Source organism: Humulus lupulus, chromosome 5, assembly GCF_963169125.1.
Source record: "Humulus lupulus chromosome 5, drHumLupu1.1, whole genome shotgun sequence".
In the NCBI taxonomy this organism is placed as follows: Eukaryota; Viridiplantae; Streptophyta; class Magnoliopsida; order Rosales; family Cannabaceae; genus Humulus; species Humulus lupulus.
The window spans coordinates 182,214,404-182,220,524 of NC_084797.1; the positions used below are offsets into that span (position 1 = coordinate 182,214,404).

General features: G+C 32.6%; 1 non-coding gene across 1 annotated transcript; it reads left to right on the forward strand.

The window, feature by feature from the left end:
• The first annotated feature begins 5,145 nt into the window (after positions 1-5,145).
• Positions 5,146-5,253, forward strand: LOC133781204 (small nucleolar RNA R71). The gene has a single exon (XR_009869993.1). It is a non-coding gene; the product is annotated as a small nucleolar RNA R71 (small nucleolar RNA).
• Positions 5,254-6,121: the final 868 nt, after the last annotated feature.

Below are 6,121 nucleotides of genomic sequence, written 5' to 3' on the forward strand. Positions count from 1 at the left end.
CGTAAACTTATTATTAAAGTATTGTTTCTTTCAAATTTATAAAGATAACTAACTAATTTAATTAATCTTTATTTTATTTAAAATAAAACTGATTAGTTACATTATATTAATTATTTAATTTTAATCATATTTAAAAAATAATTAAATAAATAAATTTATTCGAATTTAAAAATTCCAATCCCAAGAATAGAAAGTATACTTGGTAGGCGCCACTTAGTGGCTCTCCCTGATTTTCTCATTTGTATATTTAATTAATATTAAAGATAATATATTTATCCCAAAATAAATATCAGTTACTTAAAAATTAACTTTATCTTATAATATTATTTTTAATTAAATAAATAAATATCTTATAATAATTATTTTAACAAATAGTTTTTTAAAATAAAAACTATATAGTTAAATAATAAATTAATTTATAATTAATCAAATGCCCATAATAACCACTGATCGGTAAAATATGATGTGTAAGTATACAAAATCGATTCAAGTAATAAAATAGTAGGTGAAGTATCGTTCCCACAATGACTATCAACCAATTACCAACAATCGCTTTAAAATTTCTATTTGGTTGTCGAAAATAGAGTGATTTTTAAACTAAGACTTAAAATTGAAATGAACTTCGCAGTAATAAAGATTTATTCAATTCGAGGGTATTAACTTCATCAACTTTTCATTCTATTAATTTTACTAATCAGTTCCAAATCACTTCTTCCTATTCTAATAGCAGGTTAACAAAAATTGATTCCTATTCTTTTTCAAGATATGAGATCTCAACCTATATGTAGGTTTTCTACATCTCTATGATAAACTTAAACACATAGCAGACATTAAGCATAGAAACCTAATTGCTACACAAGTCATACAGGTACTTTCATCCAATATGTAACCTATGTCTATATAACAATAGCATATTCAATTCGCGTCTTTCGAATTTTGAATCAAAATCATAAATCAAGCAGATATTGATAAGGTATTTACTAGCATTAAGAAAATATTATATAGATTAGAATAAAGAAGAAGAATCAATAGAACATCATAATAAAATTAAATAGAAATCCAAGCGACTACATTAAACCCTATAGAAAGAATTTAGTTCATATGAGACATGATTAAAACAACAAAATAATTATCCATAAAAATATGAAATTGTAGAAAATAATATCTCAGAATCAGAATTGCTCTAAAAAATTCGTAATAAAAATCTTACCTAATTCTAATTAAAACCTAAAGTCTAAATCTTACTTAGGTCGCGGCCTGTGTCTTTTTAAGCACTTCACCATTCTTCAAGATCTGCAAGCACTGCGACCCTCTTCACCCAGGTTGCGGCCTGCCTCTCCATGCGCCTCCTGGATTTGCCTCTGTTTCTTCTAGCGTCGCGACTCTCTTGACCGAGTCGCAGCTCTAATTCCTCTCAACAGGTTATGCAGCCTCTTCGAGTTTGCTAGAGTCACGACCCTTAAGCCCATGCCGCAAATCTAATTCTATTTTTTTTTTCATATTTTCACCTTTTTAAATCCTTCCTTCATCAAAAAATTCTTGTAACTCATCCTTAATGCCAATTTGAGTTGAACAACCACCAAAAGCTCCATTTTTCCACAATTTCCTCTTCTTTTCACGTTTAGGTCATGATTCCAAGCACTCACCTACAACAAAGACAAACACAAGCGTAATTTGGCGCAAAATAAACACAATGACTAAAGATTACCACAAAAATACACCCTAAAATAACACTAAAATGGAGTTACCAAACTCCCCCAAACTTACTCTTTTCTCGCCCCCGAACAACGGACACAAACTCACATGACAAAACTCAGAACCTAAACAACCAACACACTTGATTCAAGCCAACAACAATAATTCACGCCTCAAGCTATGATGGCTAACACATTTTTATAATCTTCAGGAAAATCAACTTATAATCCAGAATTTCAGGCAAAACATTCTCCAAATTCACTTATGTCCAAACAAAAATAAATGCTCTCAAAATCATAATTAATAGATAAAATGCATTCAAATCAATTCATGCTCACAAATTTTTTTTCATTACAATCAATTAATATCATTATCCCATAAGCTTGCTATACTTAGTAATCTTAACTAATGTAGACAACACATGCTCAGAAATCAAAAGGACTTTCACAACTTATAATTGAAGGCTTAGGTCAAGGTAGATGAAAAATTCATTTACGCTTAAATACACCATAAGCATTCAAACCAAACAATTCAACCTTTATCCACTCACAAACCCAAAAACAATCCCAAATTTCTCATTCTTTCTTGTTTTGAGGGAGAATTCATAAACATTTTTTTTTTCTTTTCTTTCATTTCATTTCTTTTCTAATGATACTGAACTTCCCCAAACTTATTTCTTTGTATTTTCAATTGGAGTGTAGTTCATTTTAAATATACTTTTTTTCTCATTCAATTTTTCTTTTTCTATTGACACAAATTTCAAAATATAAACCCCGTTACAAACCATCCCTCAATCACTTTTTATATGCTCATGGTATATCAAAGGGAAGGAAAAATAACGAAGTTTCAAATAAACTCAAAATAAATGTCAAACAAAAAGAATCAAATTAGGCTTAAAATTGGGTAACTAGGGATTTAATAAATCAATGTTGGCTTGAAAGGCTCAAATGTTCCAAAGAATTGCATAAATCATCTTCCTAAGCGTGCACCATCTAGGCTTTTGTCTCAAATAGCAAACAAACAAGTTCTAGGATAACAACACTTTCATAATATTTTTTTTCAACATTCAACATGCATAAAAAAAAAATCAATTACACAAAATTTATTAAAAATCATGATTAAGCTCTCAATTATTTAAGTGCACTCATGTAAACATGGTAATAAAAATTCAACCAAGCACACGAATTTTTAAAGTTTTCATTCTCATTCAATCATATTATTATTGGCTAATAATTGTCAGCTTGATTAAACAAACATTTTAAACAATCTAGAAAAAACATAACAAACACAACACAACATGACTAACACAATAACACAATATATACAAAAGAATAAATCCCTTCCCTCAAACATAACCCAAACATTGTCCCCGATATTTAAATAAAATCTAAGGAAAAGAAACTTACTTGACACCTCATACTTCTTAAAATGATATGGATTGAGAAGGTCAATCGAAAATGGAGAAAGAAAAATTTTCAGGTTAGCCCATAACTCATTCTGCCTGAACCCAAAGTAGCGCTGCAACTCAAATTAGTCTCATATTTAATAGAGATTAAAATCAAATAAAAATAAATACTCAAAATACTAAAATTAAAGTGTTCATAATCCAAAAGTTAAATAAAACTAATAAAAAATGCAAATAAAAGATTGGAATGCCTCCAAATGCGCTGTCATTAACATTATTTAGTTGGACGCTTGTTTTCTTTCATATTCAACTTGGATCAAGTCCACCCCTCACATCCTTGAAAGCCATAGTGTCATGAGTTGGCCCTTTTTTCTTGTTATTATAGATTGGTGGAACTTTACTTCGCTCATCTATCATTCAAATCCTCTCACTAAAGAACATTTTTAAATGATGACACACTTTTCGCATTCCACTTTTAACCATAAATCTTTTCTTAGAGACTTCCAACTTATTCTCTCCTCGTTTTACCACTTCAGCACTACAACAAGTTGGAATTTTCGTTGCTGCAAAAATACTAAATATTACCTCCTCTTTTTGCACTCATATCTTCAATTCACCCTTGTGTACATCGATTAAAGCCCTACCAGTAGCCAAGAATGGCCTTCCAAGTATTATTGGAATATTTTCATCTTCCTCCATATCAAGATTAATAAAGTCCGTAGGAAAGATGAATTTTTCCACCTTCACCAATACATCCTCAATCACTTCACAAGGATGTTTGACTGATCGATCTGCCATCTGCAAAGACACGACAGTACGCTGAGCTTCTCCCAAATTCAACTTCTGAAAGATTGATAGATGCATTAGATTCACAATGGCCCCTAAATCACATAAAGCCTTTGTCACCACTGAGCCCCCTATAGAACAGGGGATATTGAAACTACCATGATCTTTAAGCTTGGGAGGTAGTTTCTTTTGAATTATCGCACTGCACTCCTCTGTAAGTGTCACTGTCTCATAGTCCCCCAGCTTCCTTTTCTTTGAAAAAATTTCTTTCATAAACTTCACATAACTTGGCATTTATTCAAGTGCCTCAGCAAACAAGATATTGATGAATAGCTTTCGAAAGATATCCAAAAATTTATAAAACTACTTATCATTCTTATTCTTTTGAAGCCTCTGAGGATATGGGATCTTTATATGGTGATCTATGCTTATTTATGGTTGCTTCTCTAAATTCTCAATAACATTAGACCCACTTAGCTTCGTCTCCTTATCAGCTACTTTTGGCTCTTTAAACTCCTTGTCACTCCTCAAGGATATTGCATTGCACTATTCATTTGGGTTTACCTTAGTAGTGCTTGGTAAGTTCCCTTGAGAATGGTTTTTAATCAAAGTAGCCAACTGCCTTAATTAAGTCTCCAAACTTCTGATAGATGCCCTAGTTTTTGCCATGAACTGGTTCAGTACATCAGACTATGCTTCAGGTTGTTTCATATGTGTTGGCTAATGTGGTTGTGGTTGTGGAGGTGGGTATTGTTGCTGACTTTAAGGGAAAGGCTGTTGTGCAACTTCATTATTTGTCCAGGAGAAGTTATGATGATTCCTCCACCCTTAGTTATATGACATCGAAAAAGGGTTGTTGGTTGGTCTTTGAAAATTTCCTATAGACTTGTTCCATAGGTATATTATTCATATCCATGGCAGGACAGTGATTTAATGGATGAGCACTCCCACATGCCCCACATAAACTATGTACCTGCATGGTTTGGGCTGACAAGTTGTTCTGTTGTAACTGCTTCAATAAAGCTATCACTTGCGCTGTAAGCATGGAAATAGCATCTAATTCAATCATACCAGCCACCTTCTTGGATTTTCCCCTTTCAGTTGGCCACTGGTAGTTATTCATTTCCATCTTCTCTAGTAGATCATAAGCTTCGTTGGCACTCTTACTCATAAACACACCTCCTATTGCAGCATCTATTATGGTATGAGTAGTACAATTCAACCCATTATAAAAATTATGGACTAGCATTAACTTCTCTATACCATGATGTGGGCACTTCCTTAACAACTCTTTAAATCTTTCCCATGCTTCATACAACAATTCCCCTTCTGTTTGGTAGAAATTATTAATTTCCCTTTCTCAACTTTGCAACTTTTGGTGGAGGGAAAAACTTTGCTAAGAACTTCTAGGCTAACTCCTCCCATGTTGTGATAGAATTAGCTTGCAGTGAAATTAGCCAACTCTTCGTCCGGTCTCATAGAGAGAATGGGAATAATCTGAGTCTAATCGCATTGTCACTCACCCCATTCATCTTAAATGTTGCACATAGCTCCAGAAAAATTGGCTATGTGCAACTTTGTATCTTTCGTGGGCATCCCCCAAAACTGAACAGTAGACTGCACCATTTGTAATATAGGTGGCTTGATCTTGAAATTATTTGCAGCGATACTGGGGTGTCTGATGCATGAATGCACTCTTGTGATAGCAGGAAGTACATAGTCTCTAAGCGTCCTTTGTCCTTGTTCCACTGGGACCTCTGCAATATTTGGGATATTATTAACATTAGCAGCATTGTTTGCTGCATTTCCTTGATTCTCAGCCATGGAAAAATCCGACCTTTTCTTTATCATTTGGTTTTGTTTGCACGTTCTTTTTTCAAGATCTACAAATATGAGCTCATTTTGTCTACTTCGTCACATATACCAATAATTCCTGAAACAAAATACAACCTCGATCCGAATGAGTACTAAAAGAAAAACAAACCAAAGTAGAACAAAAAAACAATTAATTTTGATATTGGATATTAGTCCCCGAGAATGGCACCAAAAACTTGATCGGTAAAATATGATGTGCACGTATATACAATCGTTTCAAGTAATAAAATAGTAGGTAAAGTATTGTTCCCACAAGGACTATCAATTAATTACCAATAATTGCTTTTAAATTTCTATTTGGCAGTCGAAAATAGAGTGATTTTTAAACTAAGACTTAAAATTGAAATAAGCTTTGCAATA